The sequence below is a fragment of the Megascapheus bottae genome, chromosome 6 (genome assembly GCF_031878675.1).
Source record: "Megascapheus bottae isolate mThoBot1 chromosome 6, mThoBot2.hap1, whole genome shotgun sequence".
NCBI classification, from domain to species: Eukaryota; Metazoa; Chordata; class Mammalia; order Rodentia; family Geomyidae; genus Megascapheus; species Megascapheus bottae.
In genome coordinates this window covers 3,822,835-3,849,486 of record NC_143514.1, presented here as the reverse complement: position 1 = coordinate 3,849,486, position 26,652 = coordinate 3,822,835, and the positions used below count along the sequence as shown (strand labels likewise).

Here is a 26,652-nt window from a genome sequence, read left to right as displayed (position 1 = left end):
ATCTCACAATCCAAATGTGTCAACTTTGTCCTCCATTGACCAAGATTAACAGTCCTAAACAGTCATTTTACTCAATCTTTTGGTATTCCTCAGTCTAACATGAATTTGTTGTCTATGCTTAGTTTTTTGATGTTTATTTAATATGTTAAATATATCATATTTATAATTATACCTAGTAAGAGCCAAGAATGTAACCTAGTGGTTTGCCTTCTATGCCCAAAGCCCTGTGTTTGATTCCTCAATACCACATACATAGAAAAAGCTAGAAGCAGTGCTGTGGCTCAAGTAGTAGAGCTCCAGCCTTGAGAAAGTCCAGGGACAGTGCTCAGGCCCTGAGTTCAAGGCCCAAGACTAGCTGGCTCAATTAATTAATTAATTAATTAATTATAAATGTAGTTAGTAAGTCCATATGCTTATAGTCATAGAAACAGACAACATTCTTTTATAGTCATGGAAACAGACAATATTCTTTAAGTGGTGAGGCCAAGATTATATAATTATATATGCATTGAAATGAACTGGCTTCAAAAGAGAAATAATCCAAAAGAGGAGAACAAACTTCACTATTAAGAGCAATTTGCAGATCTCAGCCTCCTGAGTAGCCTTATAAGGTTACAAAAGCCTTAGTTTTTATGAACTAATATTAAATGTGAACTTTGTTTATGTAATCATTTATCCAAGTTAGTTTTCCTTTTCTGAAAATGGCAAAAAAAAGAAACCCCAAAATCCAATTATCTTTTAAGAAAACTGTTCCATAATAATTACTACCCTTCAATTACATTAAAATCTGTACAGATTATTTTTGTACAGCCAAACATAAAACAACATTACTACCTTACCAATTTACCTTGACGTTAATAATTTCTTTTTCTTTTTCTGTGGGTCATGGGGTTTGAACTCTGGGCCTGGGCACTGTCCCTGAGCTCTTGAGCTCAAGGCTACCGCCTTACCCCAGGAACCACAGACCCACTTCCCCTTTTCTAGTGAATAATTGGAGATAAGAGTCTCATGGTCTTTAGTACCCAGGCCGGCTTTGAACGGGGCTGGATTAGAACATGATTCTCAGATCTCAGCCTCCTGAGTAATTAGGATTACAGGTGTGAGCCACAGCTCCCAGCCTAAAGTTAATAATTTCTCATACCCTACATGCTCAGTTCTAGTTTTATAAGACATTTGTTTACTACATATTTGCATATTTATAAAATTTACTCAAATATTACATAAAATTATGTAATATTTAGAAAATACAAAGTACTTGGTAATAATCAAATGTTATAGCTCCATTCAAAGAATTAGGCTTTAAAGATTTTTCCTTTAGTTTACTCATATAAATAATGGCAAGATCAAAAAGTAGAACTTTTGGCCCATTAATTTTGACCCACTAGTTAAGTGTATATATTATATACTTATTATTTATTATTCTTTCCAATTATTTCCAATTAACTTGACCAGTGAAACCTAAATGTATTCAATAGAACATTACTACCTGGAAAAAGGAACTAAATCATACATAAAACTAGTATCACTTCAAGAAAATTTTCAATTATTGTTAATATTAATAAATTAAGAAGTATTGCTATTAAAATTGCTCCACATTATCTACCTTAGAAACTTACATGTGTATCTGTTGTATCATCAGTAAGACAATTCTACTCATAAAATTAAGAGGGTTAAGTAAGACTGTTGCACTTGACAACATGTTGAATAGACTTAACATTCACTGTTAAAGCTCCATGATCTATAATGCCACTGCCTTGTTTCATTTCTAAAATGCATGGAAGCTGAACTTTGTTCTTATGTTTAAATCTACTGGAGAGGCTAAAGCCATGCTCTCCTAGTTCCCTACAAATATGCTCAATGAAAAGTGGTTCAGGCCAACCTTTTAAAAATAAATTTATTTCTCAGCCTCCTGAGCAGCTAAGATTATAGCTGTGAGCCTCCTGTACCCAGCAAGGTTATTTTTGATAATAGCCATCCACCATAAAGAGAGTGGGAATTTGCTGTTTGGTTCAAACTGTCCAAGGTAACTTTGCTAGCTCATCTATTTAAGACCAGTGTGGCAACAGAGTGTAGAATGTGTTCAATAGGTTTACTATCCCATTCATGTATTCTTACTTTTGAAATTTAAATAAAATCCAACTGAACTCAAAAAAAAAAAAAAGAAAAAAAGAAAAGAAATTTATTTTGGAAGAGGACACCTGGTAACGTTACCATTCCTAAGGTACAATAAGCCTTACTGGCTAAAGGTTGAAGAGTAACTAGACTACAATAGCAACCTCTTTTTTGGGGGGGAGGGGGTGCCAGTCTTGGGGCTTGAACTCAGGGCCTAGGCACAGCACAGTCCTTGGGCTTTCTCAAGGCTAGCACTCTACCATGTGAGTGAGTCATAGCATCACTTTTTTTTTTCTCCTGTGTATGTGGTATGCAGGAATTGAATCCAGGGCTTCGTTCATACTAGGCAAGCACTCTACCATTAGGCCATATTCCCTGGTGTTAGAGCAAAGATTCCAAGAAATAATGTTCAGTAAGTAACAAAATAAAGGGATCTTTGCATTCCATGGAAAAAGAACATGAAATGGCCATTCAAGAATTAACAGTTTCAGATGCCTGAGAGTACCAAACATATGAAACTTAACATCGATTTAAAAATAAATCTCAATAAAATTAAAGAAAATGGACTAGGAAAGAGATACTGTGGCAAATCAAAGTCACAAATTAAGACAGACACAAGCAAGGGTTCCTGGAAAGAATAAAGAAATTCATAACAAGTACAATAAACCAGAAAAATAAAAACCAGGTTATATATAAAATATGAATCAGATCAACAAAAAGACTTAAGTGTCAAGCCAATGAAGATATAACATCAAAGTTTATAGTTAAAAATTCTTTTGAAGCCGAGCACAGTGGCTCGGGCCTGTAAATCCTAGCTACTCAGAAAGCTGAGATCTAAGGACCACAGTTCAAGGCCAGCTCACACAATAAAGAATGTGAGACTCATCTCCAATTAACCACTAGAAAAGTGGAAGTGGCACAGGGGCTCAAAGGATAGAACAGTAGTTTTGAGCTCAAGAGCTCAGGGACAATGCTCAGGCCCAGAGTTCAAGCCCCACAACCGACAAAAAGAAAAAAAAATTTATTCCAGAATCCTACAGAGAAAAATTAAATTGAAATGTGAGGACACCTAGAATCTTTACCATTTACCTATGATCTCAGAAATTGTTTTGCAAAGGTAGCATGTGTGTAGGATTATGCAAATGGTTGGAATTAGCATATAAGAGCATTTTAAATTAGTTTACACATCAATTAAATTTTAATTTTATTAATTCTTAATAGTGACTAAAATAAAGTACATGAATGTTCAAGCTAAAAATTAATCACTAGAAAATAAAGAGTTAAATACATATATTTAATATCCTTAGATTAAGCTGATACAGAAGAATAATCTGGTTTTGACAGGAAGCTGAGCAAATATTTTGAAATAAAAAATGCCAACAGGAATGAAATCCTTAATTGGTTCATTGAAAAGTATATACATATATGGCTAGAGTGAACTTAAATATTTTTCAGAAAAAGCATCTTCTCAAAAACAGTTAAAAAAGTTAAAAAGAAAACCCAGTACGAGATACATAGGATAGGGCCCCATATTACAGAAGAACAGGAGAATGAGCAGACTACTCAATAGAAAAGAGTATGAAGATTAATAAAGAATCACATAAATCTTTAGATTAGTGCTCAGCAAGATGAAGAAAAAGACATGACACTAAAAGGAAACTATAGAACTAAAAGGAAAAGTCCCCCCCCCCCCCCCCCGGCCAAAAAAATACAGCCAGGTGTTGTGGCTCATGCCTGTAACCCTAGCTACTCAGGAGGCTGAGTGTCCAAGCCTGGACACTAAAGACCAGAGACTCTTACCTCCAATTAACCACTAAAAAGTGTGAAGTGGGGCTGTAGCTCTAGGGGTAGGACTACAGCCTTGAGCTGAAAAGTTCAGGGACAACACCCAGGCTGGCCCAGAGGTAGTAGAGCAATAGCCTTGAGCTGAAGAACTCAGGGACAGGGCCTAGGCCCCAGAGTTCAAGCCCCAAGACAGACCAAAAAAACAAAAAAACAAACCAAAACGAAACAAATTATAAAGGCATAAGGACATAAGGACACCTTTAAACTTACAGGAGAAAATACTTTCTCTCTTTTTTGGGGGGTGGTGTGGAGTGGGGGTGCAGCAGTTGCTAATACTGGAGCTCAGGACCAGGGTACCATTCCTTAGCTTTTTCATTCAAAGCTGGCACTCTTACCACTTGAGCCACAGCTCTGCTCCTGGCTTTTTTGCTGGTTAATTGGAGGTAAGAACCTCATGGACTCTTGCCTGGGCTAGCTTTGAACCAGATCAGACTCCTGAGTTGCTAGGATTACAGGTGTAAGCTACCAGACATTGGCTGGAAAACGCTTTCCAAATTAGATTTGTCTGAAAATAATTCTCTAAGTAGACCATATTTGTTGTAACTCATCTATCCTCTCCCCTCTCTTCCATTTGAGTTACCAGTGTTAATAGTCTTATTTGTCTTTCTATTCTTTTTCATTATCCAAGAAACATATATTTGGAATTATACTTAGCATGTCATATTTTAGCCAGGCACTGGTGGCTCAAGCCTGTAATTCTAGCTATTCAAGAGGCTGAGATCTAAGGATCGTGAGTCAAAGCCAGTCCAGGCACTAAAAGCCTATGAATCTCCAATTAACCACCAGAAAACCAGAAGTGACACTGTGATTCAAGTGGCAGAGCGCTAACCTTGAGCTGAAGAGCTCAGGGACATTGCCCAGGTCTGGAGTTCAAGCCCCATGGCATGCGTGCGTGCGCACACACATCATATTATAATCTATACTTCCAGTTTAAAATGTACCTTCAAATAATTTCTCCATTTCTGTAGGAATATACATCTTTAATTCCAATGTATAAATATGTATTTCCTCAACTTGCCATTTTTAGTGTGATGGTGAAAACATGAACCTATTTTTTCAGCCCAGAATTTTCTAGCAAACCAAACTACTATTCAAGTATAACAACAACATAAAGACATTTCTGAACAAGATTCCAACCATTTACCACTAACATATGAAAGTATAACTCAGGTAATCTTATCAAGGTAAGAAACTTGCTATGTATTCAAGAATAGAAAGAAATGGGTAAAAGGGGAAAAAATGAAGACATAAGAGAGCAAGAAACAGTAGCAAGAAGTTAAGAGTCTAAAACATACTATAAAATCTAGTTAACTATTAAAAAATGATTTACATGAAGTGAGAAAGACACCAAAAAATAGTTCAACATGAGAGGTTAAACTAATGGTCACTGAATTAAAACAATAATAATAAAATGAAAAAAAACCTGCACAAACAAATGTATTAAGATGTTAAGGGTAGTGAACTAAAACAATAAAATATAAATTTCTAACCCATGGGAGTAAACAATGGTAAATCTTTGATTAATCCAATAAAAATATAAAGTACAATGAAAGAACAAAAACAAAACAAAATTGAGAGAGTATAAAGTTCAAACAAAAAATACATTGGTATTTATATAATGTAGAAATGAAAAGTTCATGTGTTGAGCAAAATATATTCAGATTTGTTTTGAAGTCTGCCTTGTATGTTTCTGAAAGCATCAAACACAGGCTGAAAATAAGGCAATGAAAAGATAAATTTGACACATTTATGTCAAACAAATGTCAAAAAAAGGTATCTCCACTATCATAAAATCAAACAATATTTAAGACACAAAAGCAGTGAACATGAAGCATTATACATTAATAATGGTATATAATTAACCACGAAGATATATTATTCATGCACCTCTCCATACAATCAAATGGTTGCAAATAAAAACCAAAACCTTTTGTAAGTACAAGAATAAATTGACAAAGGTAAGTATATAGAGTATTTTAATAGCATATAATCAATAAGATTTATTGCATAAAATGATGTGTAAGTTGGAGTACATACACAATGAAAATATTAAAAGACTTATCAAGGGGTACTGAGTTATAAATAACAATTTCCAGTTCCTAAACTTCTGTATATAATATTTCTTATAAAATAGCTGTGAATGTTCCATTTGCAACGTTGTACTCCTAAAGCAATCTTTTTAAAAAATTAATTAATTTTATTTTCCTGGTATTTCCTTGAAGAAATCAAGGTGTAACACTCAGTTTTCTTTCTCTAGTTGATGCTTTAATCTTCTGAATCATTCCTCTAGTCCAGCTTTTTGCTGGTTAATTGGAGATAGTTTTTTGTACATTTTTGTGCTGGGGCTAGGTCTGCACAGTGATTTTCCAGATCTGTCTCTTTCAGTAGCTAGGATTACAGGCATGAGCCACCAGTACCTGATTTGTACCTCTCCATTAAAAGAATATCCTTTTATCACTTTTATTTCCCAACCCAAATTTATCATCTTCCTTAAATTAATTTTTATTTATATATTTTGGTGGGTCATGGGGCTGAACTCTGAGCCTGGGCACTGCCCTGAGCGATTCAGCTCAAGGCTACTGCCCTACCCCTGAGCTCTTTAGCTCAAGGTTACCATCCTTCCCCTTGTGCCACAGCCCCACTTCCTATTTTTTAGTGATTAATTGGAGGTAAAGAGTCTCATGGTCTTTAGTGCCTGGGCTGGCTCTGAACCCCAATCCTCAGATCTCAGCCTCTTGAGTAGCTAGGATTACAGGTGTAAGCCAATGCATCCGGCTTATATTAATTTTTTTGACTGAGCTATGAAGACCAGCTTTGTTATATGTTACTTGGCAGATGTTTTCTATAAATGAAATTAAACTTACAGTATGAAGATTATGAAAATATTAGACTATAAGCATGTCATTTGATATATATATATACATATATATATAGAAGCATGGTGTAAATGTTTTCTATAAACCAAATTAATTAAACTTACAGTAGGAAGATTATGAAAATATTAGACTATAAGCATATCATTTGATATATAGATAGAAGCATGGTGTAGCAAAATAGTAGTTTTTAGGATATCATTTTCAATCTCACCATTGGCTAAGTACTTTCATATATTATAGGATGGCAAGAGCACTGTATCCCTAGGTAAACTAACACGACTCTGATTAAGGGATGGGAGATAGAGAGTGAGGGATGGGGAACTACCTTTGGTAACCACTAACTTCTAGAACACAACACAAGAGAGGAGCTTCCTGGTCATAATAATGAAAACTGGGCTACCCTAAAATCAAGACCTTCTTTTCATCCAAAGGTAACATTAGGAGGGTGAAATTCAAGCCAAATCCCAATTTGCACAATGGAATAGACAGTATTTATTTTTTAAAAAAACTGATGAAAGAGAGGAACTTCACAAAAGAGGATCCTTAAACACCAATACATTCATGACATTTACTATTTGAAATGAGGCAAATGCAGTCTCTGAAAGGACCAAGATGAATACCAAGCACTGGTGAGGACCCAGAGCAAGAAGGACCACCATCTGCAGTCCAAGAAGTCATACACCCCAATCCTATAATAACAATTCCTTTGTGTCTAAGTTTAAACACACAGACATCAACAGTCCAGAGTCTGCTATCGATACGCACCCACCAGAACTGTTGCACATGTACACAAGAAACATGCAATAGGATGCTCATAGCAGCGTTATTTAACCCAAAAGTCCCAAGTTAAAAAAGTGTTTTACAATCATACAGTGAACTACAGGCACTTTTGGAAACATTTAAAAATCTCCCAAACACAAGGATGAGCAAAATAACCCTCTCTCCCCACTTCCTCTCTTTCTCTCTCCCTCCCTCTCTCTTCCGTGGTGGTACTGGGTATTGAACCCAGGGCTTCAAGCTTGTTAGCATTTTAGTTATGATCCTGGTTCAATTTCAGTTTTAAATAAGATATGATGAACCATCTTTAATATGCTATATATGTAACCTAAAAAACAATACTACACAAATACTTCACCACAGTTTTAGATATCAATTATTTGGGAGTAGCACTATGTCTGGGAACACAATAAATTCTCAGTTCTTATATTTCAGTTACACTTTGTTCAATTAAATAAAATGACTTTATAAAAATCTTAAAAAGAATTATCAGAGACCAGGTGCCAGTGACTCATACCTATAATCCTAGTTACTTAGAAGGTTGGGATCTGAGGGTCATGGTTTGAAGCCAGCATAGAAAGGGAAGTCCATGAGACTTCTCTCTCGAATTAACCACCAGAAAACAGGGTCAAACTAGTAGAGCCCTGCCTTTGAGCGAAAAAGCTCAGTGACAACACTCAGGCCTTCCCTGAGTTCAAGCCTTATGACTGGGGCTGGGGGAGGGGCGGGAAGGAGGGAGTACAGGGACTTATCTGAGCTTTCTAAAAATTGTAGGAAGAAAATTAAGCATGATAAAATTTTTTGTTTTCCTAATATTACCTTGATTACCTTTTTTTTGGGGGGGGGGCAGTCCTGGGCCTTCAACTCAGGGCCTGGGCACTGTCCTTGGGCTTTCTCAAGGCTAGAACGCTACCACTTGAGCCACAGCACCATTTCTGGCTTTTTTCTATGTGTGTGGTACAGAGGAATCGAACCCAGGTCTTCATCCATACTAGGCAAGCTACTCTACCACTAGGCTAACCTTCTGGCCCAGACTTGATTACTTTTTAAAAATTCAGTTTTTGGCTGATGAGTACAGTCATGACATTCAATGCACATATGGAACGAGGAAACCTGATGAGATGACTACCACTGCGACAGGTGGAAGGGGTGACACTGACCAACATATAGTCTATACATACATTGGCATGTGGAACTGAAATCCATGGTACAACTATAATGCATACCTTGTAATATGCTATAAAGTTAAAGATACATTTCTAATATTAAAGTATTTTTTACATTTAGACTAAAAGTACTAAGACAATGAATGAGAAAGGATGTCTGAAGGTTTCTATCAAAAATTTACACCCTAGGACCTGGAGTTTGGCCTAGTGGTAAGAGTGCTTGCCTAGTATGCGTGAAGACCCGGGTTCAATTCCTTGGTACCACATATATAGAAAAAGGCTGAAAATGGTGCTATGGCTCCAGTGGTAGATCACTAGCCTTGAGAAAGCCCAAGGGCAATGCTCAGGCCCTGAGTACAAGGCCCAGGACTGGCCAAAAAAAACAAAAAGTACATACTAAACTATGCCTTGCTTTGATTTTTATATTCAGTAACATTCTGATAAAATCCTACTTTACAGTAGTAATATTTATTTTATTTATAAAGAATCAAATTCTTAAAATATCAAGTTGATTGTATCAAATAGTTCCCCTCTGAATTTAATCATTTATGTTTAATGATGTGTAGTTAAAATTTAGTTCATTTTTAAGCTGTGTACTGCCACCAAGTGGTAGCATTTTCCCCCCAAATACCCTGAAGTAATGAAACTGTTAAACTTCAATATTATATGAAATAGAAAAAAACACCTGAAGTAATGAAAGTTATATTTCAATATTATATGAAATAGAAAAATCAATCTTATAATTTTGGTAAAAACTTAATAATAGCCTAATTTTTGTCAGGGAGAATTTATATAGTACCTTATTACAGTTAAGAGATTTTGAAACTTCCTTGGAAGACAAGGAACTATAAATATGATGCCGCACCTGTTTGGGGGGGTGTTGCTTATTATATTTTTAAGTCTACATTTCTCAAAAAAAAACCCACACAATTACTTTAGAAATTAGTGAAACACATCTAGGACTATCCTAGCAGAGGATTACAATAGCACAAAACCTAGATACATACAGTCATATAGGATGAGACTAAATGAAAGGATTCTAGGGTATGGAAACAAGAGCTTTATCTTGAGTTATTGTTGTTCTTAATGTACTGTTATTTCTCTTCTCCTTTGTTGCCCTTTGGTTAATCTCATATTATTACTGTATCTGTTACCTGGTATATTATATATACGTTTATTTGTTAATTTGACTAGGAAAGGGGAGGGGGAAAACAAGATGATTGGGAGGGGGTGAGGGAGAGAAATGGGGACAAAAGAAGGGGTATCAATATGTGAGAAGTAATGCACCTACTATCTGGTGAATATAACTGTAACCCCTCTATACATTATCTCAATAATAAAAAAATAAAATGAAAAAAAAAGAAATTAGTGAAACACACACACAGGCAACTAAAAAATAGTTTCCTAATAACTTGTTACCTTTGTTAAGTATGGGAAGAGACTAGAAACAGAAAAAGGAAATTTTTGCTCTTTAGTTAATATCTGTATTAGTTTACTAATATTAGTGTTATAACAAGTACTACAAGACTGGGTTGCCTTAACAAGTTACTGTCCCACAGATCTGGAAGGTAGAAATCCAAGATACAAGTTATCAGAGTGTTGGTTCCTTCTGATAGTTGTGAAGGAAAGATCTTCCAAGCTTGTAAATAGTTGCCTTTCTGTCTACACATCACCTCCCTCCATGAACATCTTCATGTTCATATTTCCTCATTATAAGAATATGAGACACCAAGTGCCCGTAGCTCATTCCTATAATCCTTGCAACTAGGAGTGCTGAGATCTGAAGATATCACAGTTCGAAGCCAACCCAGACAGAAAGTCCATGAGATACTTATCTCCAATTAATCAGCAAAAAGTGAGAGATGGAACTGTGGCTCATGTGGTAGAGAACTAGTCTTGAGCTAGAAAAGCTGAGAGGCAGCACCTAGGCCCTGAGTTCAAGCATCAGGAATGGCACAAATCAACAACAAAAAGAATATCACTTTGAGCCAGGGCGCCAGTGGCTTATGCGTGTAATCCTAGCTACTCAGGAGGCTGAGATCTGAGGTTTAAGGTTCAAAGCCAGCCCGGGCACAAAAGAACCTGAGACTCTTTATCTCCAATTAACCCCTAAAAGGGGAAGTGAGGCTTGGCTCCAGGATAGAGTGGTAGCCTTGAGCTGAAGAGCTCAGGGACAGTGTTCAGGCTGAGTTCAAGCCCCCTACTGTTTACCTGAGTTTCCAGGTAAGCTCACACTCTGGAAATAGGGAGGTAAGATTTTAACATAGTGGAAGGGGCATAATTCAACCCAAAACACTGAGTATCTGTATTTAAATACTTCAGTATGTTTTTCCTACTTTAAGAGGATATTAATAACTTTTTTCATAAAATACTACCAGAACAAATAATAAATTTTAGACGTTTATGTGTAAAGTACCAAAGGAATTCAGTGTTTATGTCCAACCCAATTAATTACAATGAACTTAGACTTCATCTCCTGGTACTCACAGTAACCTACTTACTATTTTTTTTTCCAGCCCCTGAGCATTGCTCTTGGGCTTTCTCAAGGCTAAAGCTCTACCACTTGAACCACTTCTAGCTTTTTCTATGTTTGTGTTACCAAGGAATTGAACCCAGATCTTTGTGCATGCTACGCTAGCAATCTTACCACTTGGCCAAACTCTCAGCCCCTCTTTGCTATTCTCTGACCATGCCCATAATACTTTGGCCTCATGTTCTCTGCCTTTTAGTTCCACTAAGAAATATATGTACAGATTAGTTCTTTCACCACATACTGAACTATCTCCTTCTTAGTTCTTCCTAAACTATCCTAAATAGCACTTGATGTTCCTCTTATTGATGATGTTTTTCTTCATCATACACACAGAATATATGGATTACCAAACTAAATAATTGCTTTGTTTCTTGCCCCAATTTCAAAGTAAACATTTCTTGAGGATAGACATGTTTGGTCACAGACATCTCCCTGGTATCTAAAATAGTATCTAATGTGGTCAACACTATTAGTGACTACTTTCTTGTAATAGTAGAAAGAAATCTAAATAGTATCTTGGATTTCTGCATAGGTGCTAGTCTTTTACTAATCATTCTCTATACAGTGGGAAGAATGAAATGTTTAAGCTATTCACTCCTGACACTTTTTACTTTCTCAACAGTAATTTTAAGTAAAAATTACTTAGCTTACTGGGCCCTATCTTGCAATTTCCTCAGACAACTTCTCAGTGATCCAACTTGTTAGACCTCTCAAATTCACCAAATATATTTCTCATCATAAAGCACGGTCTGGAAATCTCTGCCCTCTTCTCAGCTATCCATCATCCAACTCTGGTCAATCTTATTTCATAATCTACCACCACCTAAGCTTTAAATGTTACTACCCCAAACCTTCCTCTACACATTGACAAGAACTATTTTCTATTTATTTTTGAACTAGCATACATTTATAATACGAAAGGGTTTCATTGTGATAGTTCAACACATGCATACAGTGTACTACAATCAAATTCAAATTTCCCTCTTACATTATTCTTCCCCCTTCTTGAATTTTTGCTTTTTTGTTCTGTTTTATTTTGCTTTTCAGCAATAAATACTAAGACTTAAACTTGGGGCCCTTGCTTGCTCAGCTGGTGCTCTACCATTTGAACCATACTTCTTGGTATTTTGGAGATCATCTTGTAGACTGGGTTGCCCTTGAACCTTGATCCTCTGGATCTGAGCCTCCTGAGATTACAAGAGTGAACCACAGGTGCCAAAAACGTCATGAATAAACATGTAAGTCCTTTGATCCTCCTTGTTCATCAGTCAGTACCCCTCCCCTTCCCTCCGATTCCCACTGACATATCCTTAAATATTCATGCAGAGCTACTCTCAGATATCCTCTCAAAAGCATTGATTAATGTATCCTTCCCAAATGAACTAAATTCCATGAAAACATCTTTCTAGGTTCCAAAAGAAAAGTAACCATATTTTCTTTTGTATGTATGTTTTTTGCCAGTTGTGGGGCTTGAACTCAAGGCCTGAACACTGTCCTTTGACTTTTTTTCTCAAGGCTAGTGCTCTACTACTTGAGCCACAGCATCACTTCCAGCTTTTTTCTATGTACGTGGTACCGAGGTATCAAACCCTGGTCTTCGTGCATGCTAGGCAAGACCTCTACCACTAGGCAAAACTCCCGGCCCCTGTATGTATGTTTTAAAGCAACTAGATAGTAATAGAAAACCTAAAATAAGGGATACACAAAAAAGTAACAACTCCAATAAACATAGGCTTGAAATCAATGAAATTATAAGAAAGCAAACTTTCCTTTTATTAACCTCAAATCATCAGACACACTTGTTTGTGTTAGATCCAACTGGAAGAAATGACTTCTTCCCTTGGCTCTCTCCCACTGCACCCTGGAAATCCCCGCCCAGCACCTGTAACCCTGGCAACTGGCATGCCTGGGGGCAGTGGGAGGTCCCCACTGAGGCATTTCCCCATCCTCTGAGATCACATCCCCCTATATAATCACTCACTTACCGCCCTAAGTTCTCTTGCTCCCCCCCCCCCCCCCCCCCGACTTCATCTTGGGTGGCAGCAGCAGGAGCCTGCTCTTTCCTCAGGCAATAAACCCTCTTCTCCTGAACTGCGTGGAGTTTCCTTTGGCAAACCTTACATTTGGTGGATGGGGGAGAGGGTCAGGAGTGGTTGGATCCCCTCTTTTCTGGAGGGTCAATCCGCCTTCTGCTCCATTGAACCAGAGAAAGGAAATTCCACTCCAGGACTCTGCCTTTCCCATTGCTGGAGGTGCATTCCCTACAATATTTCCTATCTGCACCTGGTGAGTGACTCCTGCCTGCAGGCCTCCTTTCTGTCTCCTTTAACCCACCCCTGCCTAGGGCTCTCTCCCTGTGTCTAGTTTAAGACCCCCCCCACCCCCCAACATGTTCTGGTGAGATTGGATTCCCCCTCCCCCCAACAAAGTAAATTTCCCACTCAACATCCTTATTGACTCTACCCGATGATGTCCTCACTGACTCTGCCCCCTGTCCATCTCACTGACTCTGCCCCATGTTCAGTAACCCCACCCCCTGATGTCCTCACTGACTCCACCCCCAGTCACCACTGACTCCACCCCTCCCTGGTGTCCTCACCTACTGGACCCCCCACCCATGTCCTCACTAACTCTTCCCCTACCTCCTCACTGACCACCCCCACCCTCACAGACTTCACTTCCTCTTAGTGTTTCTTATTACAATAGGGTCTCATCAGTCTCACTCAAGTCAGGACACCCCCTTGGGATATCTTCTACGCTCTTTAGATGTTCTTCTACTCAGAGACTCCATAAAGCCAAAACGGCTCATCTTTTATTGCAATTATGTCTGGCCAAAGTATAGGCTAGATAATTGGTCTCAATGGCCCCAAAATGGGACTTTGGATTATAATATTCTCAGGAATTTAGACAGTTTCTGCCGACGCAATGGTAAATGGCCAGAGGTTCTATATGTTCAGGCTTTCTTTGCTCTCCATGCTTGCCCTTCTCTCTACCAATCCTGTTCAACTTCCCCTATCCTCCTGGCACAGGGGCATCCTGTCCCTGCCAAATCACCTACGAGCCGGGAGCCTCTTCCTAACCCTAAAGTGCCTGATCCCCTACTCAACACTGAAGACTCTGTTTCTCCTCCCCAAGCTGAACCTTTCCTTCCTTCTCTTCCCCCTTCATCTCCTTTTGACTCACCTCCTGCTATTCATACTTGATCTTGTACTGGTAGCTCACAGCCTCCACCAGCCTCTTTATATCCTCTGCGGGAGGTGGCAGGGGCAGAAGGGGTCATTCGTGTGCATGCCCCCTTTTCAATGACAGATCTTTCCCAGACTGAGAAGCGACTAGGATCATACTCCCAAGATCCCAGTAATTATACCAAAGAGTTTAAATACCTTGTTCAGACTTACGACCTCACCTGGCATGACTTATATACAGTCCTGTCCTCTATCCTTACCTCTGACGAAAAGGAAAGGGTTTGGGTTGCAGCCTAGGCACATGCTGATGAAACCCACCGCCTAGACAATACTTTCCCAGTAGGGGCAACAGCTGTGCCCAGGGAAGAGCCCAAATGGAATTATGAAAATAATGCTCCTGGAAGGGTTAGCAGAAACAGGATGGTAACCTGCCTGGTAGCTGGCCTCCAGAAGGCAGACGTCCATGCAGCCAACTATGATCAACTAAAGGAGGTTACCCAGAGACCCACTGAAAACCCTGCCGAATTTCTTGATCGCCTTACAGTGGCACTCCAGCGTTATACTAAGCTGAACCCAGAGTCAAAAGAAGGTATAATGGTCCTTAATACCCATTTCATTTCCCAATCAGCTCCTGATATTAAAAAAAAGTTGAAAAAGGCTGAGGATGGCCTTCAAACCCCTCAAGGAGATCTGGTGAGCCCGGCCTTTAAGGTTTTTAACAACCGGGAGGAACAGAGAAAAGCTGATAAGGCTGCCTGTAATAGGAAAAATTGCCAGCTCCTGGCTGCTGCCCTTCGGGCTCCTCAAAGAAGAAGCGCCCAACACACACCACCCAGACCATGCTTCAAGTGTGGCAAGGAAGGCCACTGGGCAAGGGCTTGCCCTACTCTACAACCACCATCTGGATCCCGCCAAAGTGTGGACAGCTGGGACGCTGGGGAGTCGACTATCCCTCCTCCTCTCTACAAGGTGGGCCAGTCCCTCCCATCCCCCCACACATGGGGAGGAGCCCAACTTATCCAAGATACTCAGCTTGGCAACGGAAACGTGATGGTGCCCAGGGCCGCTGGATCCCACAAGCCTCACAATGGAGGAGCCCAGGGTGTGTCTCCAGGATGCAGGCAAGCTACTTGTATCCTTTCTTTTGGATATGGGAGCCAGTTACTCATTGTTACCTGAGTGTTCCAGCCTGTTTTTTCCCTCCCAGATCTCCATGGTGGGTGTAGATGGCCTTTTTACTTGCTCTGTAGAATAGATAACTTTCCTTTTTTTAACATTCCTTTCTAATCTTACCCCGCTGTCCCATATCCAAGGCTCCCTCAGCCCCTTAAAGCCCTTTTCCTTCTCCCCCAATTTTGCCTGAGGATCGAGTCTTTCTTAAGACCTTAATCTGTCTGGTTTACATCCTAAGTGGACAGGCCCTCATCAGGTCCTGCTGACCGCTCCCACACAGTTTAGCTCAACAGACAGCCACAGTGGTTTCTTCTGTCAAGAGTGAAAAAGGCTCCTGCTCTTGCCCCTTCTATGATGCCAAGGTATCTTGCATCCCTGAAGAAGATGGCACCCCTGCCTCTTAAGACTTCTTTTGAATTTCATCCAGAGGACACATATGCACGTTTACTACCATGGAACTCTTACTGCTCCTTCTGGATGGACAGCATCCCTGCCTTCTACCCTCAATGTCCACGCCCCTTGTCAGCAGGAAGTAGCCAGAAAGAGTCTGCGCCCCTTTACAATTATCAGAAGGCGGGAATGTTAGGTCCGACTGGAAGAAATGACTTCTTCCCTTGGCTCTCTCCCACTGCACCCTGGAAATCCCCGCCCAGCACCTGTAACCCTGGCAACTGGCATGCCTGGGGGCAGTGGGAGGCCCCACCAAGGCATTTCCCCATCCTCTGAGATCACATCCGTTTCCACTGTGTCTATACCCCTCCCCCTATATAATCACTCACTTCCCGCCCTAAGTTCTCTTGCTCCCCCGACTTCATCTTGGGCGGCAGGAGCCTGCTCTTTCCTCAGGCAATAAACCCTCTTCTCCTGAACTGCGTGGAGTTTCCTTTGGCAAACCTTACAGTTTGTACATAGCCTCTTTAGCTACCACTGTGTGGACAAAGTTACAAGCTTGTATGAAAATTCATCTTTGAAATCAACTTTAAAATTGTATGGAAAATTATGTGATTCGAAACTGTGTAACTTTCCTCAAATATATGTGTATGCATATATATATATATATATATATATATATATATATAAATATATACAGGGCCGCGAGTTTGGCCTAGTGGTTAAAGTGCTTGCCTAGCATGCATGAGGACCCGGGGTTCAATTCCTCGGTACCACATACATAGAAAAAAGCGGGAAGTGGTGCTGAGGCTCAAGTGGTAGAGCTCTAGCCTTGAGAAAGTCCAAGGACAGTGCTCAGGCCCTGAGCCCAAGCCCAGGACTGACAAAAAAACACAAAAAAACAAATAAATATATACAGACATATCAAGTGTTTATAATTCTCCATGACTTTTTTCTAAATACTTTGTATTTTTTAGATATACTAAATATTTTATTACAAGTTATTATATTGTAAAGGTGTAATTAAATGAGTATCTAGCACAGATCACACATGTATACACATGCCTCATCAGCAGTTATCAATAAATGATTTATAATTTTCCATAGGTATATAAAAGAACTTTTATGTAATGAAAACCTTAAAAGGCTATATGTGATGTGATATAAAAATCAAAACATAGTATATTATTACATTGAGAAAAAAGGTGACCCCTCCAAATTAAAAACATATCATCTAATTTCTTTTTGAACTTTACATAAGCACTCTTTTAATATAGTTCAGTTTTGGAGGTGGGTCTCTCACACTTAACTGCTCTATCATTAGCTTTCTAGTGAGTACACAAGACCGAACCATGATTCTGACAGTACAAACTTTTTTCTGTTTCTTTGTCACAGTAAATAGGAATGAATGGCAAGTATATACATGGATGGGATGGTCAAGTCTCTGACTTCAATTTTCAGCATCCAAAAATCTATAGCATAAACAATATACAATAAGGCAATAACTTCCCCAAATATACATCTTTCAGATGTACTAATAAGTTAGACCAATACTTAATAGTCATAACAAACCAAAAATCACAACTCTAAGCAATGCATTACATCCTATTACTATGTTCTGAAGATATTATTAAATAATATTCATTATATACAAGAAAATATTTTGGCTTGGCACAGTGGCTAATCCTAGCTACTCAAGAGGCTGAGATCTGACGATCATGGTTCCGAGCAGCCTGGGCACAAAAGGACCTGAGACTCCTATCTCCAATTAACCTCTAGAAAACGTGGAAGTGGGGCTTGGCGGCTCAAGGGTAGGGAGGTAGCCATGAGCTGAAGAGCTCCGAGACAGCGCCCTGGTCAGCCCGAGTTCAAGCCACATGACCCACAAAAATAATAATAATAATAATAATAACAATAATAAACAAAAAGACCAAGAAAATATTTTGAACTCATTATTACAAATCTGTGTCTCTCCTCAAATTTTAAACTGAAGCTCTCATCTCAAAACCTTCATAGATGACTGTATTTGAAGGTCTTTAAAGAATGAAGTTAAAATGAAGTTATTAGGATGGGCCCTATTTCATCCTTAAGATAACCTTATGAGGAGCCCTAGGACATACAAAAAGATACCAAGGATAGAGAAAAAGTCATAAGGACAAAGCAAGAGGAAAGCCATCTGTGGATCAACCCTGTATGGCAAAAAGACAAATCACTACTGGTTAAGAGCCCATTGTCAATTTCCCTAGAGATTAAAGAATAGCTTAACTTCCAAATATGTTATAAAGAAGACATACAAATCTCCTTTCAATCCATGTAATTATATTTTTTTTGTGCCAGTCATAGGGCTTGAACTCAAGGCCTGAGCACTATCCTTGGTCTTTCTCAAGGCTAGAGCTCTAGTACTTGAGCCACAACATCACTTGTGGCTTTTTCTATTCATGTAGTACCGAGGAATCAAACCCTGGTCTTCGTGCATGCTAGTCAAGCACTCTACCTCTAGGCCAAACTCCTGGTCCCAATCCATATAACTGAAAATTTAAATTTGGACCCCTTAATTTCTGGGTCGGAGATAGTTCTAAATTACTATTAAATTCCCAGATGTGCTTCAGAAAAACTTGGGAAATTCTTTTAAGAGAGATACCACACAACTCCTTTCCTGGAATTTGATTCATTCAACTTTACCAAGATTTCCAGGGCTGGGAATGGGGCTTAGTAGTAGAGTGTTTGTCTAACATGCATGAAGCCCTGGGATTGATTCCTCTGTACCACAACAGAAAAGGCCAGAAGTAGCAGTGTGGCTAACGTGAAAAAATGCTAGCCTTGAGCAAAAATGAAGGTCAGGAACAGGCCCTGAATTCAAGCTCCAGGATTGGGAAAAAAGAAAAAAAAAATTCAGGTTTGTTTTTAACTACTCCATATAATTTTTCTTTTCCCTGGTCCTAGCGCTTTAACTCTGGCCCTGGGCACTGTCCTTGTGCTCTTTTGTCCAAGGCTCGCACTCTAACTTGAGCCACAGTACCACATCTGGCTTTTTCAGTTATTAATTGGAGATAAGAGTTTCAGGGACTTTCATACCTGGGCTAGCTTTGAACTATGATCCTTAGTCTCCTGAACAGCTAGGATTACAGGTGTGAGCCACCATATGTAGGATCTAGATCAGAATTATCTAATATGTATGCACTTGAAGGTTGTTGGGTTTCTTTTTCCAATTTTAAAAATACTGATTCTTAGTCATTCTAAAATATTCTAATCTAAGTCATTGTGGCAATAGAATGTATAAAATCTAACAACAGAATAGCTATAATAAAGGATAGTCTAAAACCCATGTATCATATCATTATGTGTTGTGATTGGGAAGGACACACAACCCAAAACAAAGACATACACATGTTTTTAAATAGAACAATACCACCTACATTTCATTGAACATACTTTCCTTAGTAATGAAGGTTAAGAGTAAAATCATTGCAGTGGCTCATGCCTGTAATCCTAGCCACTCAGGAGGCTGAGATCTGAGGACTGGGATCACAGTTCAAAGCCAACCCGGACACTAAACATGACTCTTATTTCCAATTAACACTAGAAAACTGGAAGTGGCACTGTGGCTCAAAGGGTAGGGTGGTAGCCCTGAGCTGAAGAGCTCAGGAACAGTGCCCATGCCCCAGTGTACAAGCACCACAACGAACAACAAAAAGAAGTAAAATCATATGCTACCTTATGGTTCATTTTAGAAATCATCTATGAGTCTTTTAATGATCAGGAAGAGATTGAGAACAAGAAAAAAGTTAGTGCCAAACAGAATTCAAGAGCAAATTAATGAGTATACAGTGACCAACAAGGACATATTCCTGGAATTGATAGTTTAACACAAAAAATAATGTAACTATATCACACACTGACAAAAGGAAAGGCAAGAAACACATGACCATGTCAATTGTACAAAAGGACAGGACAAAATTCAATGGTTAAACACATTCAGCAGATGAGGAGTAGAGACTACATTAGCATATGAAAACAGTACACGAAATGACCACCACTAAATTCTACGTACTGTTGGTAAGAAGGTCAAGTCAAATAGCAAAACTACTACAGAAAACAATACCATGGTTCTTTGGGAATCTAAAAATAGAATTACCATATAATTAAGCAATTCTACTACTTATGGGTACATAATCAAAAGCAGTCTCAAACAGAGACCCATTATGTAGTATACACCCATGTTCGCAGGAGCACCAGCCGCAATATTCAAAATAAGGAAGAAACCAAAGAGTCCATCAATGGATAAGGTGAAAAACAAAATGTGGTACATTCATACAACGAAATATTATGCAGCCTTAAAAAGAAACTTGACAAAATGCTGTAACATGGATGGATTTTGAGAACACTGTTATGAATGAAAGAAACTGTCCATATGAGATAATAAAATCCAAGGAGAGTGAATGAGGACCAATAATGAGTCTGTGTATTTTCTACAATAACTTAAGGGAGGGATGAATAGATAAGCGTGTGAGTGAAATGACCACATATATGATCAAATTTAATGTTTAATTTCATGTTATCACTTCAGAAATTATTTTGCTATGATCAGAGAATAGTACTAGAACCTTCTGTAACAAGACTCTGAAGCTATACTACTTGATTCAAATACTAACTCATAACTAAACAAATTGTTACTTAAGTCTTACTAGCTACAAATGAAAACTGACATAATATTTATAGCAATGCTGATATTATACATGTTAAGTGAAGTAAATCTGTATTTACCATGGTTTTGTTAAACCAGGCAAAAAGCTCCTGAGAGCTTGTTATTTATACAAAGAGCAAACATCAAACTTGTTAGTTTTTAATCTGGCAAAAAAATAAAATAAAAAGAACCTATTAACTACAACTATAGAGTATAAAAAAATCAGCATTTTTATCTTTTAATAGAGAATCTTCGCACCTTGCTAATGATATCACCTCAAGGCAGAAAAAGAATCTGAGCTTCCTTTGATAAGCTAAACTTCAACAGAAAAGCTGACTTGGTTCTGACACTAGTAAAGAAGACATGGGTAAAAATATACTTTCATCACAGTGATTGCAGCAAAATGTCTATGTATAAACAGCAAGAGAGGAAACTATTAATTAAGAACATGAGTTCAAAAACTTCTGAATGCTTAAGAATTTAAATTTGTCCTTAAGGAGTTCTTAATGTTTGGGGGCAAATAATATCTGTAATTTTTTTTTTTGGCCAGTCCTGGGCTTGAGCTCAGGGCCTGAGCACTGTCCTTGGACTTTCTCAAGGCTAGAGCTCTACAACTTGAGCCTTTTTCTATGTATGTGGTACCAAGGAATTGAACCCAGGTGTTTGTGCATGCTAGGCAAGCACTCCACCAGGAGGCCAAAGTCCCAGCCCTATTATGTCACTTTTTTAAAAGTTGAATCAAGTGGTCTTAAGATTAAGCTCTACCCAATCTGGGCAGAAAGCGTGGCCTCATGGTAGAGTGCCCTGCCTAGTATGCATGAAGACCTGGTTTCCATTCCTTGGTACCACATACATAGAAAAAGCTAGAAGTGGTACTATGGCTCAAGTGGTAGAGATCTAGCCTTGAGAAAGTCCAAGGACAAGGCTCAGGCCCTGAGTTCAAGCTTCTAGACAGACAAAAAAAAAAAAAAATTATCAATGTTAAACAGAATGAAATGAAAGTTGAGAGTAATGGAAACAGAAAGTCAAGATAAAACACATGCTCTATGACAAAACAACACAAAAGACCTATAAGGAACAGAAGACAAAAAAGTAGGCAAAGGGGTTTTAGCTTAATGATGAAAGAATGGGACTTGCATTAGAATTAAAAAAAACCTTTGAACCCACTTTTAGACAGCAGTATCAAAATAAACTTATTCTAGTTAGATAAATAAATATGTATGTGAGAAGGGGAATACAGTGGAGAAGGTATTATATATGAAAAGAGTAATTAAAGGACAACATATTGCTCGAGTATGTGACAGATAAGCTCTTCTAATTCATAACCTTCATACTCACTTTGGCAATATATATATTATACACATATATATTTAAAAAATTTAAAAACCATACAGACTATTAGCAAGGCCTTTGGGCAGGGATGATGTGCAAATTGACAAAGCATTCCATTTTTTTTTAAATGAACAATACTCAAAGTCAAACTATTAAAAATAAAATATGATTAGATATTACAGAATTGTTAGACCAATATCAATTGAATGTTCAACTAATATTTATTAGGGATCTCTGCCAAAAACTGTTCTTGGGGCTGAGAGTTTGGCCTAGTGGTAGAGTGCTTGCTTAGCATGCACGAAGACCTGGGTTCGATTCCTTGGTACCACATACATACAAAAAAGCTGAAAGTGGTGCTAAGGCTCAAGTGGTACAAGACCAACCTTGAGGAAAAAGTCCAAGGACATTGCTCACACCCTGAGTTCAAACCCCATGGCGGGCAAAAAAAAAAAAAAAAAAAAAAAAATCCAGCTCTCACATATACCTTTTATTCACCATGGTTAACCTGAAGATTTCAGGCTCATGTAACCTAAATTTTGTTGTTCAAGGTGAAGCATGTTTCTATTATCAAAATTATTATTTATTTCTATTACTATAATGTATACTAACTACTATAGTGCACATACTATTAACATAAATTCAAGACATAACACAATTTACTCTAATTTACTCTTTAAGTAGCAAAATATTTTTGGTAAGATTCTTATCATAATAGTATAATTTCTCACTAACGGGATTAAATATTTTTTAAGAATATGCAGTAGTCAGGTATGGTTGTACATACTTGTAGTTCCAACAGATGGAGGTAGAGACAGAAGTCTCAAAGTTCAAGGTTGGTTAACTTAGGCTACAGTGAATTCCAGGCATGAGCTACATGAGACCCTGTTTAAAAAGTGAAAGAAGAAAGGGGAAGGAAGGGAGGGAAGGGAAGGGAAGGAATGCAAGAATGACATGGGAGGAGGAGAAGGGAGAGAAAGGAAGGGAAAGGGAAGAAAGGAAGGAAGGGGAGGAAGAAAGGAGGCCAGAATCTCTGATAAAGAACATCTATAAGGAGCAAAATCATTCTCAATACTCTTTAGATAGTATTAACAATAAAAAAAACAATGTGTGAGAAAGGAAGATTTAATATTGATGACTGTCAGATATCTCTCAAGTTAAGAGGCCTCATATACAGACCTAAATGATATCTAACATTGTAACTCTGATGTCCTGAGCTGTCTGAAGTTCAAGGAACAGTTACACTAAATTATATTAGTGCTTGTTCTCTCCAAATCTTCTTTATCGAAAAATAGTTTTTGCTGGTATGAGTTTGAACTTAAAACCTCATACTTGCTCAGCTTGTTTGCTCAGCTGGTACTCTACCACTTGAGCCACACCCGTAGTCCAGTATTTGCTATTTTGAAGAGAGTCTCATGGATTTTTCTGTTCTAGCTGACTTTTAACTGTACTCCTCCAGATCTCAGCCTCCTGAGAAGCTAGGATTATAAACATGAGCCACCAGCACCTGCTACCCTTCTTTACAGTTCCTAATTGTGAATATGTCACAAGTGAGTGGGACAGAAAAATAAATCAACCTTAAAATCATCCATTTTATTGTCTAAATCTCTCTTAAATCCTCCCACATCTTTCTAACCTCACTAATGCCACTCTAAGGTCAGCCAGCATCCTCTACTTCTAAACTGAGTATACTAAATACAATTAGCATCACCTGTGATCTGTTTTCCACTTTTTCACTAGGTTCTTTTACCAGAACGAAGTCAGGGTGTAGTTCAAGACAGTATCTGAGGCCCTAGGTTCAATATCCACCACAACAAAACAAAACACCTACAGATCATCCCCTTCTCATATTTAAACTCCTTCAATGGCTTCCCATTCTACTAAGCTCAATAAAATGACTCCAGTCTTGTTCTCTAGTTTTATCTCTTCACATCAGCCACCCATTCACATTCCAAGATGAACTTTATGCTATTAAAAAAAAATGTATTTCCGGGGCCAGGAGTGTGGCCTAGTGATGAGTGTTTGCCTAACATGCATAAAGCCCTGGGGTCACTTCCTTGGTAACATATACACAGAAAAAGCCAGAAGTGGTACTATGACTCAAAGACAATGCCCAGGCCCAGAGTTCAAGCCCCAGAAATGGCAAATAAATAAAATGTATTTCTTTCACTTCCACTAATTTTACCTTTCTCTTACCTCTCTCATCCTTTGTGTATGCCATTTCTTTTTCCAACAGTCCTTCCCCCAAATTTTATAAGGCATAAACAGTTCCTCCAAGTTTTAGTTTGTCACTTCTTGGAGGCTTGATAATATTTCCATTCAGTCATTCCATAAAAATGTATTGAATGTCTACTATGAATTCTGTTAATAGGTGCCTGTATATTAATAAAATGTGCAGTATTCTTGCCTCCAAGAAGAGCAGAGGCCAAATCACAACACTAATGAAACACACAAGACTGCAATTACACATTTTTGTCATATTTCCTCCAAAGGCTAGCAGTACCAAGTTATTATAGTCCCAACTATAATAATCAATTCATAAACACTAAATGAATCAATAAAAAAATAAGGAAATACTGAGCATAGATCATGTGACAGAGGAGTACATAGTCCTCAGCTGGGCTTGAAGATCCCGAGAGGCTTCAATATTGGCTATAATGTACACAAGCCATGAAGACTAAACTTCTAATACTGTCTCGAAAGTTACCCACTTGACCTCCAGCCAGTCATTTATTTCTGAATCTCGTACCTTTAAATGCAATACTGAAACAAGTAATTTTATTAGTATAGGACTTTCACAGCATTTCTCAATGGACTCAAAAGCAGGTTTGTTAATGTAAAAAAGGTTGAAAAAAATGGAAACAAATAGAGCTAATAGTGAATTGCTATATAAAAACAAACTTTAGTGCATTTAAGAAATGCCAATGAATTTGACAAAATAAGTGTTCAGTAAAATGAAACTTTTCTACAAAATAATTTCTAAAAATCAAAATGAAAGCATTGGTTCATGCCTCCTCTGCCCTTACTCTCCCAGTCAATATTTCTCCAATTGGAATTCTGTTCGTGGGGCCAGGAGTTTGGCCTAGTGGTAGGGTGCTTGCCTAGCATGCAGCAAGACCCAGCTTCAAGTCCTCAGTACCACATACATAGAAAAAAAAAAGCTGGAAGTGGTACTGTACCTCAGGAGGTGGAGCTCTAGCCTTGAGAAAGCCCAAGGACAGTGCTCCGGCCCTGAGTTCAAGCCCCCAAACTGGCGCAAAAAAATAAAAAATAAAAAAAATAAATTCTGTTCTTTATGGCCTATGGCCTAATTCAGATGAGGAAGAGGTACCTAAAATACTAAAACAGATACATCTATAGACCTCTGAAGAGGGGGAAAAAAATGAATCTAAAACCTTGCAGAGAGACATGTAAATCAAGTAGTTTTAAGGTTACATTTCTCTGGATCCTCAAACCAACAATATAAGCACACTTCATATTCAAGATGAAACAAAAAAAAACCTCAACTTCTGTATTTGGTAATAATCTAATAAAAAAAAACTCTTATAGGGAGACAGAAGAATAGATGAGATGGGGTCAATGACCAACTCTGTGTTCAGCCTTCATGACAGACATTGCACTGAGGAAAAGAAACAAATTGATCCCAGTGGGGAAGAAACTCTTCTTGCTTTGGACTTGCTAGAGGGCAATCAAACTTTAGGCATAAAAATCCCAGATGATTACAACAGCCAACACAACTAGCCAAGTTTCAAATATAGAAGAAAAAACTAAGCAAAATGCCCTAAAATTTGAAGTGCTTCATTTCTTTAGAAAGTAATTAAATATTACATATTTAGAATGATGTAACAAAATGTCCAAAGATACTTTTCAGCAAGTAACAAGCTTCCTAAGCTATAGTAATTTTTTTTTAAATGCTATCACAGTTCCTTAATATCCTACTCGATCTTTTTTTTTTTTTTTTTTTGTGAGTCCCAGGCTTGAGCTCAGGGCTTGAGCACTATCCTTGGGCTTTCTCAAGGCTAGAGCTCTACCACTTGAACCATAGCACCACTTCCAGATTTTTCTACCACCGAGGAATCCAGCCCGGGTCTTGGTGCATTCGAGGCAAGCACTCTACCATTAAGCCAAACTCCAGGCCCAATCTTCTCCTCCTCTTCCCCCCACAGTCCTGGGGCTTGAACTCTGGGCCTAGGCACTGCCCCTAAGCTCTTCAGCTCAAGGCTAATGCTCTACCAGTTTGAGCCACAGAACCAGTTCTGGTTTTCTGGTCTCACAGACTTTCATGCCCAGGCTGGCTTTGAACTCTGACCCTCAGATCTCAGCTCTGATCATTTTTTATCTTTAAGAAATTAGTCTTCTTCACTTTTTATATGTGACCGATTTTCTTAATCTTCTGCTCATAAAAGTCTAACACATCTCTTCTAATCTTCATATTAAATAACTAGCAAAAATCCACAAAGAAAATAACAACAAATATTTCAATCTCCATAAACTACATTTATGCCTTTGCTTGGAAATAGTAATCAAAATCAAATCAATGAATGGGACACCCAGTCTCAAGGTTTGACATTAGGACTATAAC

The 26,652-nt window shown here is 38.3% G+C and overlaps 1 protein-coding gene and 1 non-coding gene across 7 annotated transcripts in view; one reads left to right on the top strand and one right to left on the bottom strand.

Annotated features, from left to right (window-relative positions):
- Znf644 (zinc finger protein 644) overlaps positions 1-26,652 on the bottom strand; it is a 79,289-nt gene that overhangs the window by 24,691 nt on the left and 27,946 nt on the right. The gene's annotated exons all lie outside the window — the stretch shown is intronic.
- On the top strand, positions 22,092-22,196 carry LOC150061225 (U6 spliceosomal RNA). Its single transcript, XR_016536107.1, has one exon. It is a non-coding gene; the product is annotated as a U6 spliceosomal RNA (small nuclear RNA).